The sequence below is a fragment of the Malurus melanocephalus genome, unplaced genomic scaffold (assembly GCF_030028575.1).
Source record: "Malurus melanocephalus ecotype Western Australia unplaced genomic scaffold, MMel_1.1 scaffold_12, whole genome shotgun sequence".
Taxonomy (NCBI): domain Eukaryota; kingdom Metazoa; phylum Chordata; class Aves; order Passeriformes; family Maluridae; genus Malurus; species Malurus melanocephalus.
The window spans coordinates 1,862,491-1,873,369 of NW_026623244.1; positions in this window are offsets into that span (position 1 = coordinate 1,862,491).

A 10,879-nucleotide genomic window follows, 5' to 3' on the forward strand; every position below is an offset into this window, starting at 1 on the left:
CCGCCCGCGCCCCGCCCCGCGGCCGCGCCGCCGTAAAGGGGACACGGCTGCCGGTGGGGCCCGGCGCCCATCTGCGCCGCTGCCTGCGAGCGACCCGGGCTCGGGGTGTCCCGTCTGGCCACTGCCTCGGCCCTAGGGCCATCCTGCCTGGCCACCGGCAACCTTACACGGCCAGCGCTGCCAGTCCGWAAAAAGGCTGATTGCCCTGGAACCAGCAACACATCTGGGTCACAGCTGGCGCTGGGTACCATCCTCATCGTTATATGCAACTTCCTCGACAGGGGAAATGGAGAGGCAGGCACTGATCTCTTCTCTCTGGCAGTCAGTGGCAGGACCCGAAGAAATGGCCTGAAGTGTCAGGGAGAGTTGAGGGTGGATATTAGAAAAAGGTTGTGGTGGGTACTGGYACAGGCTCCCCAAAGAAGTGGTCACACTACCAAGACTGGTTGAGTTCAAGAAGCATTTGTACAACACTCTCAGGCACAGATGTATAATCCTTGAGGATTCCTGTGCAGGCCAAGASTTGGACCCTTCAAACTCAGAATATTCTGTGATAAGTGCCCTCGGGAGCCTCCTGTGCCCTCTTATCTGGCTTGTAGATGGGCTGTTACTTCGCACAGGACCATTTTTGGTGTGTTTCCCCCTTGWGCAGAGCAACAGCCGTTTGTCCCCCAGGATCCTTCCCGAACCGGCAGCCCCAGCACCTTCCGCCGGAGCTCAGGGCACAGAGGTGTCTCTGTTAACAGCTCTCCCACCAAATGTTTCCGCAGCTGTTTCGTGGGACACKGTATATCTAACCCCTGCCATATGTGCCAGACCGCTGGGAATAAACCACATTGCTGGTGTAAATCCATTTCCCACTCACAAGAGTGTCAAAAATGGCTGAAAACAAAGTATTTACACCAAAAAATGCTCAGGGTCCACAGTCAGGTTTATGGTGGAGTGACAAGAGGGCAAAGGCTCAGTCAGGGCTTCAGGATCTGGCCCAAACCTGACCTGGTGACGATCTCTGATGGCAATTTGCCTCTGGGAGGGATTTAGCAGGAATTCCCCACCTGCAGCCTCAAAGCCACCGACYAAAACGTCTGGAGACACCACCCAGTAGTGTCGACTATAGCACCCTATATCSCCGGTGCCTCAGACCACCTGGGGCAGCCTGCTAGAGGGATGAGCATTCCACACCACTCCCAGTATGAGGATTATCCAGGTCTTTCCACGCTGTGTTTTACAGGAATCTCCTGTGCATAGGTCCTGCCAAGAGACACTCTGGTAAGGAGACAGTGATGGCTCCTGCTCACCCTGTGACACCCCTCGGCTTCCCCTCCATTCCTGCATACGCATTCCAGAGCTCCTGGGGCTCGACTGCCAATTCCTGAAAAGGGAGAGGTTTGCTGTGTAATTCCTCTGCCAGGCCTCAAAGCCCATGGGCTGTACCTCTCCTCCAGGGTTTTACAAGCCATCCGGCAGCCAGGACTGGTGGGAGCTGGGCAGGGCAGCATGAAATGTGTCAGAACCGCAGTTGACTGGCGGAGCCTGTGTGGAGGCAAACCTCTCCTCAAAAAGTCAGCGCAAAACTATTCATGACTCTCACTTTATAAACACGCAGTACCAGACAGCCTTCAGTGACAGCCACCATCCCCACCCTGGCCAGTGCAGGGATCTTCTGCGGGGACTTCTCAGCCCCGCTGTACTCCCACTGAAGCTGCACTGGGGAAGCTCGTTGGTATTTACCAGTACTYAAAAATGGAAGGTGGATGGGGTGGGGCTGAGCAAAGCTGAAAGATGCACCCTACCCTTGGCTAGGAATCCCTCTGTCCTGGGACTGGCACTAGCCCAGCTGTCATCATACCCACATCTGGATGATGCCATCTCCCTGCCTATGCCAGAGAAGCTCCCTTAGCAAGGGAAGCCCCAAAGCCAGGCTGGGCATTGCAGCCCTTCCACAACCAGCAGAAGCTCCCTGGAGGAAGGCTGTAGACAGGGCCCCCTCTGCCTACACAGCTCCCAAACCCCTTCCTGACAGTGCTGCGTGGCTGATGAACACCAGCAGGGCAAGCTGCAGAAAACCTGCCCATGCTTCAGTCTTCCCTCTGCCAGGATCTTGGTGTGGRTGTCACAACCCACACCAAGGGGCCGCAGAGGTGGTTTGTAGATGAGTCCTGGTGTACATCTCTCAACCCCTGCAAGCCTCATTTTCCCCAGCCACTACCAGGCCATCATTCCCCTTTGCCAGCAGTCTCCCATCAGCAGCCCTTAGCCTGCCCTGGAAAGACCACTGCCTTCCCTCAGCCTCCCCAGTAAATTATCAGCATCTCTGCTGAGCCCTCAGTGAGCACTGACTGGATTGCAGGTACACCCTGCAGAGCCAGGATGCTCAGGCACTCATCACTAGCATCTGGAATTGAGGTAGTGTTGCCTGGTACAGACGATGTCCCTGGGAGCGGGGATAAATTTGGCTGCTTCACAGAGCTGAGGTACCAAGCTCATTTGGGTGTTTAGGGCTTCGGACCCCTCTGAACTGATGGTAGAGGGAGGGTGTTTGCAGAGATTTACAGAGCAGTTGGCTGTTAAAGTGACASCAGCCCCGTCTGCCACCACCCTCTCTAGGGAACACCCCTGAAGGCTCTGGCACCCAGCCCTGCACCTTCATCAGAAGCCTTGAGATCTCTGGAAGTGATACAAAGTGCTGTGTTTCTTGGGTCATTTATAACTCAATTAACCAATCAGAGAAAACCCATCACTCCCCTTCTGTCCCCTTTCATGTCAGCCTCATGAGGTGGCTTTAGYGTGATGAAAAAAGCTCCCTCTACCYTTCTCCATGTGTTTAACACGATGAAGGCTTTCCCTGAAGTTTTAAAACTGGGTTTAAGGATGTATGGAACTTGCAGGGTGGCAACAGCCTGCTTTCCAACACTAAATCTGTTTGCTTATGGCCATGCCCTGTTCCTGGCTGGGGTGGAGGAGGAAAACAGCCCCRTGGAAGAGGCACAACACAGAGGTCCCCATGGTCACCTGCTGACCCAGCCCAGGCCGCACCAACATGCACCACTTGTGCCCAGCCATCCCATGGAGTCACAGTTGTCCCTCCCACACTGTCACCTGCCTGCTGTGGCACCCTCCCAGGCCAGTACCTGTTGGGGAAAATACACGTGTGTGTGCRATGCATCTGCAGGGGAAGCCTCCTGTTCTCTGACACGAATAAAAAGGACCAGAAACAGGGTGTGCAGCCAGTTTTCCACAGCACACAAAGCAGGTTCCTTCCCAGCCCCCCAGGCAATGGGATCCAGTGACACCCACATCTGACACTGGCAGCTGGGAACAGGGCTGGGATGGTGTGCTGGATGCAGGGATGGTGATGCCCTTGTTGGCTCCTGTGGGAGAGCTTTACCCTTGTGCAATGGGTGTGCAACCGGGGCTCCTCTTGGGGCAAAAATGCTGGGCTTTCTCCCTTCCTCCCTGAGCCTAAAGCGGGGGCCAAAGMRGATGCTGTGAGCTGGCCGGGGGGGYTGCRTGGTGGGGTGATGGAGGGGGGCTCTGCTTTGCTTCGAGCCAAATCCAGGGTGGAACAGCCCAGTCTGAGGTTAAATGGCCAAATCCAGGGGAGCACAGCCAKCCAGCCATGGAGCAGGGATGATGCTCCAGGGCTCACCACCTTGGGCTGAGCTCGGGATGCCCGTGGGTGCCAGTGAGTGCGGCAGTGGGTCCGGCAGCTGTGGGGCTGGAGCAGGGGGGGCCGGACAAGGGCCGGTGCAGTTCCCTGCTTGGTGGGGTTTCTTTCTATGCAAATGCCTGGGAGCAGCTGCCCTGCCGGCGTGACTCATTTCCTGCTCTTGTGTCACATTCTGGTCAGGCCAGTTTGGCAAAGGCTTTCTTCTCTCCCTCCCTTGCTTCTCCTCCTTCTCTCCCCCACCGCCGAAGGCTGGGATGTGCATTCGCTCAGTCCCTGGCAGGATGAGGCAGGATTTTCAGGAAACTGCGTCAAAGCCACAAAACCTCCATATATATTAAAAAAMCCCCAAAACAACCAAACAAAAACTSCAGCACAATTTTCTTTTATTCTTTTTTTCTGAGCATGAAGGAGACTGGCGGCCAGACAGGCTCCTCCGCTCTCCCCGCTCCCCTGGGGCGACTCCTTCCCCTGAGACCCCGGGGACAGAACCTGGCAGAAAAGCTGTAAAAGTTTGCCGAGTGGACAAGGGGAAAAAAAAATATATCTTAGTCTCATTTTACCTTCTGCTACCAGTTGGAGAGATGTTGGCAGAGCCGGGCTGCCAGTGGATAGCCTTTAACAGGGGATGGCTGGTGAGAGCATCCGGGGGAGCCTCCATTCCTGCAATTTGCCCGACATTTTTTTTTCCTCAGCAGAGCCCCGGGGCAGCCTCACCACCGCACTCTGAAAAATGTAGTGGCTGGGGTTGAAAGTAGCTCATTCATCTTAAAGGGGTCTGGAAGGKGTGGTAACAAATGCTGACAGACCTCAGTGTGGTGGGTCTCCCACCACAGGTGGGGGCAAAGGAAGGTGATGCTGGCAGTGAGTCCCTCTGGCTGCTTCCACATTGTTCAAAGCCCAGGCTGTGCCGCAGGTAGAAAAGTCACTTTTTGAGCCATTTCCCACATGATCCGTGGTGTGGTGGTGAGGCGAGGATTTACAGCCTCCCAGGAGGCCGTGCAAACCCGCCTGCCCTGGGGCTCTTGCTTTGCTGTGTCACCATCCCCTGAGGGCAGGGACACACACACACAGCCCTCACTGTCCCCAAGGCCAGGGCAGAAGGCAGCAGCTCTTTGCCTTGAGCCCGTGGCTCCCAGTGGCTCCGGTCCTCCCYCTGCCCCAGCCCTTTCCCTGGTGCATTGATCTCCGGCACAGCATCCTGCACCATCRTGGGGCATTTCCCTGAGGGAAAGATGGAGTTCCTCAGGGCTGCCAGCCCAGCAACAAGCTTGGGACATGAAGGTGCCACCCTAAATCTGATCATGGGAGACAGGGGGGAGCAGGATACRATCCCTCCACCTCCATTCCCGTCTGCAGGGCGGTTCAGCCACCCTCCCACCAGCAGGCCCCTGTGGTCCCTGCCCAGAAAAAGTTGTGACCTTTGCAATCTTCACATCAATTTCTCAGCCTTCCTGTTCGTTTTCTGCGTGTTCCCTGCAATTCAATTCAGCTGCAGCCAGATGACCCAGTGCCAAACACATGCTGAAAAGCCCCCTGCCAGGGAGCTCCTGGGCYTTCCTTTGAAGGGCAGAGCATCCAAGGTGCTGTGCCCTGTGCAACCCCCAAACCCAAAGTTCCAAGGCCGAGTAGTGCCACTGAGCTCCAGTTTGGTGTAACTGGGGGAAACTGAGGCAGGAGAGGGCAGGGTATTGCTCCASAGCTGCGGCCTATGCATGCATTGCTTCTGGGGCCCAACTTCCTCTCAGAAAGCCTAAAGGTCTGTTTGCCCACAGTGAAGGGAAAAGCAGGAGGGCACTGGTATAAATTAGGTCAGGAAGCATTGCTAATAAACTGTCACTCCTGGTTGTGTAATGGGAGCAATTACGGGTTTAGGTCTTGTTAAGACACCAGGAAGGAAAACACGACCTATCTGGGGGTAGGAGTGTGACGGCAAACGAAAAAGGAGGGTCCTGTTGACAGAAGGATGAAGCTGCTTTCGTGTTGGAGACACTTTTGTCTCATCCTGGTGCGTTGGCAGCCTGGGGCTTGAACTGACTCCCATATGGGGAATGCAGGGAGTGGGTTCCCAGCTCTCTTTGTGCTCTCTCCTTCCCCTGGGCATCCCAGGGCTGCAGGGTGTCTGGGCAGGTGGTTTTAACCCCTCTGAAGTCTCCCTGTCCCTGATCCACTCTGCTYGGCTCAGCGCTTGGTCCCCACAGTGTGCTCACAGAGCTTCCTTCGGGTCCAGTGAGGACCTGTGGGCAGCAGGGCCTGTGCTGGGCTCTGCCAAGAAAGCCTGGAAGAAGTGCCCGAGCTCTTCCCACCTCTGATGGCCCTTCCCTCCGTGGGGAGCTGCCAGGCTTCCCTCGCTGCCCACCACCTTGTGCTGCCCACTGTGCTGCAGGCAGCAAACGCCTCTCTGTCCCTCCCTGCCTGCTGCCAGTCTCTGAAGGGGTGGTTGGCTGCTGGCAGAGGTCACCCAGAGCCTGGCCAGAAAAAACTCAGAGCTCTCYGTGAACAAAACCCCGGGGCCCTGACAAACCTGCGGTGGGGGCACCYGCCTCCCCTCCATGGGTGTCAGGAGAGTGGGAGGCTCCTGGAGTGAATCCAGATAATGCACACCACTAAGGAGGGGCCGTGGCACCTGGCAGATGGAGTTAGCCTTTAACCACCCAAAACATGGCACGGAGGGAGAGGAAATTCTTGAGGSATCTATTAACATAAAAGGAGTCATACTTTATGTTCGGTCCCACTTATGGCTTATAAATGATTACTGCACCTTTTAATAAATGGTTAATCAAGTGTTAGAGTCCAAACAAGTTGATGGGTTGCTTATTACCACAGTTTATAACCTTTTATGAATGCCTTCTGTCGATGTACTTATAAACATCCATACCACGTACTTCTCGTGTCTTGACACGTTGGTCACATCTGTTTGAAGTTTATTAACTCTTGAGCTGCTCGCTAACGGCAGGCTGGGGCTATCCCGCTATTTTTCCGTATCAATCCGTCYGGCTCAAGGAGCACACCTGCACCAGCTGAGGGGTGGTGTGGCCATCCCCTTTCATCCAAAAGAGGCTCCAGGCAAGCAGGATGCAGCTGCAGCAGGAAGAAGTTGGCAGTGGGGTGTTGCTCTCATGGGTGCATTTTTTTTTGGCCACCAGGACAAACTGCCAAGGGAAGTCAGTGGGAGATTCTTCCTCTCTTGAAGTCATGGAGCCAAGACAGGACGTCGTCCTGGGCCGCCCGCTTGAATCAAAACCACAACTTACTGGGCTCAGTGTGAGGAGACAAGGGGGAAATTCTCTGGTCTACAAACACAGGAGGTAAAACAGGATGATTTAATGGGCTTTTCTGGACTAGAAACCCACAGAAACATCCTTAGCCATTGCTGTTCCTGTGCAGCCGAAGCCCCCCGCCCACCATGTTGCAAATAATGAAATGAAACTTTCAACAAGCTGAATAATCAGAAAACAATTTTCCAATAAAATTGTTCCCTGAAATCTCCTTTTAAGGCAAGGACTGGGATTCCCAGTGCCGAGCATGTTCCCAACGCCTCACGGTATTGTTCAGCTGGCTGTTCTGGGGCTGGGCAGGCTGCCACACCACCSTGTGCCCCCGGGGATGCTCCCTGTCACATGGCCCAGCTGCCCCTCTGCTCCTGAGTCCTTTTTGCCATTATGTTTCCCCTTTTGCTGCAAGCTACTGATAATTTTCCTGTTCAAAAAGCAAGGGGGACATATGAGGTGCCACGTCCCYGTGCTGGCTCCAGCGTTTTTAACAGCCAGAGAAGGGATTTGTGCATTAAGCAGACAGGGATGATCCCAGCCTCGGTGGCAAGCTGGGTCTCCCAGGTCATCTTGGCCTTGGACACTCCTGGAGATTTTTTAATATCTAACCATGCCTTTTCCTTTTCTCCCTGCTGTCCAGCCCTTCCAGAGTGGGTTCCCCATCTCCTGCAGCAGGAGCATCTCCAGCACGGCACAGCCCTGCTCGCGGCCCTCCAGCAAGTTATGATTTGTGACCAGAGTGAGGARAGTCTGAGGAAATGAGCATAGTGGGGAAGGGCATTAACAATACTCTTGCCCTGGGAAAAACAAAACCAAACCTAAGGTGGCTTTCTTTTGGAAAGCCACTGTGGCAATGGCTGCTGCCCGGAATGTGGCTGCAGGCAGTGCTTCCCTGTGGCAGGTCAGTCCAGGGCATGGAGGGGACAGAGGGGACAGAGGCTGCACTGAGGCCACTCTGGCCAAGCTGCCGTGGCCTGTCTCTGTCATTGTTTCAGTTCTTGTAAGTGATGAGGTGACAGAGCAGGTAAGGACATTTTTTTTCCCCAGCGCAAACACTGCCTGACAGCAGGAACAGTTGCTCTGAAAGATATTTGGAGAAGCTGGAGATTTTGGGCATGCTGGAGATTAGACAGGGAGCTGGGGCATGCAGRGGGCTTCCCTACAGTCTCCTCCCACTCCTGCCAGGTCCTGGTTTCCTGTTCCACAGACCTGCGGCTGTGACGAGCAACGGGACAAGGAYGCTTGCTGGCTCCTTGGTGTCCCCAAAGCTCTCCTGTGGGGCTGGTGGTGCCTGTCCTGTGCCAGAGGGAGGATGTCCTGGCTGAGCCCGGATGCTCTGGGACTCTCTCCAGTTGTGGTTTGGCCACAGGACCCCCAGGAGCATGGCGTGTTAATGTGTTGTGTCCTGTGCACTGGGTTGTGTTGGGACCTTTTCCTCTGCACTGAGGTGCTGCTGTGGCCAGCTGTGCCACAAACAACAGCTGGGAGAGACAGCAAGCAGGAGAAAAATGTGGGAAAAAGAGGGGAAAAAAGGAAAATCCAAAGGGACCTGGTGTGCTGATCCCCTGTGAACCCACATTTCTGGGTGCTCTGTAACACATTCTTGTGRTCCAGGGGGCTAAAGCATGGAGAACACCTCCTTCTCATGTATGCACCACCCTGCCATGGGCTGGGGGACATGCCGTGGGATGGGGACATGCTGGGGAAGGGACAAGTTGTGGGAGTGATGCTTTGGGAGAGGGGTTGGGGGTCAGAACCATTCCTGGGTGCCCAAGTCCAGCCATGTTGGCTCTGTCCCGGGGCAGGGAGCACCACAGCAGTAGGAKCCTCTTGCCCTGGGGAATGCTCCCTTGTTCCACCATGGATCCCCATCTCCCACCCCACCCCATCTCCCTCTTCAGCCTCACAGGTGCACCCTCTTCCCCGCTGAGCTTCTCAGGCACCGCCATTCACTTTTCAGAAGGGAAATGAGCCCCAGCCCTCCCTCCACACTCCAGAAAAAAAACACCAAGAGAGGAGAGAAATAAACAAACAAATCCCTTCCCTCTCCTGGCTTGGCATCTGCTCACAGCCCTTCCATTATTAATTAGAGAAGCTGCCGGCATTATTAGCAACAAACCGCTCCTAATGAAGTTCAGAGCCGCAGATCCAGGAGGGGCTCCCAGACACTGCTTTTCAGAAACCTTAATTAAATTCACTGCCCGAAGGTGCTTTTGGCTGGGGTGGGGGCAGAGTGGTGAGGCTGCCCTGGTTGGGCAGGGCTGGAGGAGGGCCTTGAGGGGAAGGGTGCCAGCAGGAGAGGGGCACCCTACTGTGCACCCCACAGCTCCATGGTCCCCTCTGGATTTGGGGCTGAGCAGAGGAATCAGCTGGGACRCATGGCTGCAATGGGGATACTGCCTGGCCACCACGGAGCAGGAAAAAGTGGATCATTTAATTCGTTAATTAAATTAACCAAGTGGCTGGTGATGAGGATTTCCAGCACTATGTGGGGTCTCTTGCTGGTCTGGTTCTGCTGTACTTGCTGGGGTGTGCTAAACGGGTAGGTGGCTCTGTGCTTGCACATGCATGGGAAGGCAAGAGGAGTGAGGGAGTCTTGGGCCAAAGAACCAGCTGTGGGTGGCCTGTCTCCCCCAAGCCCCTGTCTGGGTAATAACCTTGCTGGGGAACCAAGCTGACCATCAAGATTTCCTCAAGGGAGATGGTGAAACCTGGCCAAGCTGCAGTGATGTGATGTTCTCTTTGGCATCTCCAGCAGGGGCTGTTCTGCACTGGCAGAGCTTGGAGATCCCACTGCTTTGCATTGGGGCTGGGACAGTTTGTGTCTGGATGTAGCTGTGGGAGAGGTTCTGAGGGAAAGGATGGTTTTCACTCCAAACTTCAAAGGAAAAGAAATCCTCGCAGAAACCCTTTCCGCTGATTGCTCCCCTTTTGATGCAGGGTGGGCTTAAGACAACACCTGCAAACAGCAAGTACAAAACCTGCCTTAAGCTGGATTTTGGCTTTCCATGCATCCTTTCCTTTCCCTGTCACCCTTCCTCTGAGCACTGTGATCTCCCTTCCCCGCCACCCAAATATTCCACCCTTTCTTTCTGGCCTTAGAGGCGTTCTTTAMTGAGGAGTGTAAAAAGATTACTGCAAAATCGTTCTGCGTTACTGGGAAATCATTGCAACATTAGCTCAGTAATATTTTTTCATGTTTGCTGTGTCTTTTCTCCAACATACTTGGTCTCTGCGTGCACATCCACACCCCCACAAATCCCGCTGAAGCCAGGAGGCACTTGGCAGAGGACAGGAACACGGACCTGACCTGACACTCACCCCAGCTCCCTCCTTCCTGTGCCGGTGGACGAGGTTGCCATCCCTCGGCCAACTGGCTGCATCTTTGGACCCACGTGCAAGCACTCCCCATCCCAGCTTGTCCAAACAGCATGGAAAAACCCAGCTGTCAGGGCACTCAGGCTGCCTTGACTCACGGGGTTTTGCCAGCAGATGCTCATGGAAGATGCTGAACCTGGCAGGTCCTGGGACCAGTCCTTTTGCTGATTTTTTTTTTTTTTTAATAAAGGATTCCTTTCCCCTCCCACTCTTATACTCCAGAGGTCTGGGCAAGAGACCCCGCTTGCCTGGGAGCAGGAGGAGAAGGTGTCAGTGAGGAGAAGGAGCTGCCAAAGGAGTCACAGAGCAAGAGAGAGTCGGTCCCACTGAGTCGCCCACTGAGAAGGACACTGACAATTCTGCAAATACCTTTAATGCACTTAGAATACACGGGAGGAAAAACAAACGTTTAGTGATTCACAAAAATATTACAAAAAGTCACGTGCAGGCGAAACACACCCAGCACTGCAATAACAATGTAAGAATTTACATTAGAAACTAATATAAAATATTTAAAAACCTCTGCTAGTTTAGCTTTCTGTTTGTTTTTTTGTCTTTTATA